This window comes from Herpailurus yagouaroundi, unplaced genomic scaffold (genome assembly GCF_014898765.1).
Source record: "Herpailurus yagouaroundi ecotype Mexico unplaced genomic scaffold, PumYag 193, whole genome shotgun sequence".
Classification (NCBI taxonomy): Eukaryota; Metazoa; Chordata; class Mammalia; order Carnivora; family Felidae; genus Herpailurus; species Herpailurus yagouaroundi.
Genome location: NW_024412424.1, coordinates 2,941,211 through 2,943,301, shown reverse-complemented (window position 1 = coordinate 2,943,301; position 2,091 = coordinate 2,941,211).

Genomic DNA, 2,091 nt, shown 5'->3' with positions numbered 1-2,091 from the left:
GGGGGGGGGGGAGTACCTGGCACAAAACAGGTGGTCAGCATTCATTGGTTGAATAAAAGAATAGGGACAGCCCTTATCATGGAGGCTGGCCCAGGGCAAAGGTGGTTGCTGCTGCTTTTTAGGACAGTAATCATCATAACAATAATGTTAATATATTAGCTATACTAACGTTATAATGCTATATTGCAATTATTAATTACATTAGTTATAATTACATAATTGTAATCGTTATTCAGAGGTAGTATATGGCAAAGTTGATCAGGAATACTTGCTCTGGGGTGAAATCCAGACCGAGACACCTTCTGGCTGTGTGACTTTGTACAAGTGACTTCAACTCTCTGAGCCTAGAGTTTCCTCCCTGGGGAAAGGTTAAATACTATCCATTATGATCGGATGAAGAGGAGCCCCGGGCTGGCTCAGTCGGTGGAGCCTCCGAATCTTGATCTCTGGGTTGCAAGTTTAAGTCCCACGTTGGATGTAGAGATTGCTTAAAAATAGAAACTTTAAAACATATAATAAAGCAGATGGGATGAAAACTACATTAAGGAAAATTCCACATGGACAGGGATTGGCTTTGTTCACATCACACAGTCTTCCCCAAGGGGATAATAATAACCCACACATGGGTGCTAAGTAAAAGTTTGTCCCAGGCTCAGCTACTGGTTTATGAACTTAACTCCAAGCTTCAGCTTCCCTTTCTATATAGTATCGCAGAGAACCTCCCCACCTCCAATTCCCTATTTGTCCCGAGATTCTGGGGCTCTCTAAATGCTTGAAGTCAGTTCATAGGGCTCCTGGTTTGCACAGCTACACTAAAAGTTCCTGATCCTGAATGGTTCTTCATTTTCCAATACTCCTGTCACTACATGATAAGAGGTTCCTTTTTCTTTCTTTACATCTTTTCTGGCCTCCTACCATGCACTAAAATGTGGGAATACAGAAATTGAATAATTAGGTCCCCTCTCCAGGAAGACACAGTTGAAGAGGAAATCCCAACAAGCCAATGGATGGTTTCAATAAAGCATAAAGCCCTCTTTGGAAAATATCCAATTGAATTGGCAGAAGCATTTAAGACCAATCTGGTAACACCCATCAGCGTTTTAAACACATCCCCTCCCCCTCATCCTTTGACCTAGCAATTCCACTTCTAAGGATTTCCTCTTATTTTCTACATACAGGCACGTCTGCAAAATGACATTTGGATGGTACACTCAAACATTATTTAACACAAAAGAAGTTGGTAATGGAGGAATTGGTGGAGGGAGAGACACAGACATATAAAGAGCCAATAGCCACAAGGCAGAAATAAGTACTTATCGGTAATTATTTAAATGTAAATGGATTAAACTTTTCACTAAAAGGGCAGAGATTATCAGATGGATTTTTAAAAAATGATCCAGGGGTGCCTAGGTGACTCAATTGGTTAAGCGTCTGACTTTGGCTCAGGTCATGATCTCGCAGTTCGTGAGTTCGAGCCCCATATCAGGTTCTCTGCTGTTGGCACAGGGCCTGCTTCAGATTCTCTGTCTCCATTTCTCTCTATCCCTCACTGCGCATGCAAGCTTGTGCGCACGCGCTCTCTCTCTCTCAAAAATAAACACTAAAAAAACACATTAAAAAAATGATCCAACTATATGCTGTCTACAAGAGACTCACTTTAGGGGTACCTGGGTGGTTCAGTCGGTTAAGCCTCTGACATCAGCTCAGGTCATGATCTCACAGTTCATGAGTTTGAGCCCAGTGTTGGGCTCTGTGCTGACAGCTGTCAGCCCTGGAGCCTGGAGCCTGCTTCGAATTCTGTGTGTGTGTGTCTCTCTCTCTCTGCCCCTTCCCCGCTCACACTCTCTCTTTCTCTCAAAAATAAACATTAAAAGAAATTAAAAAAAAAAAAGAGAAACTCACTTTAGATTCAAAGACACAAATAGGTTGAAAGTAGAGGGATGGAGAAAGACAGTCCATGCAAACAACAACCAAAATCGAGCTGGATTGGCTATACTAATATCAGATAAAATAAATGTTAAGATTAAAATTGTTACTCAAGACAAAGAGCACCATATAATGATAAAAGTTTCCATCTATTAGGAAGATATA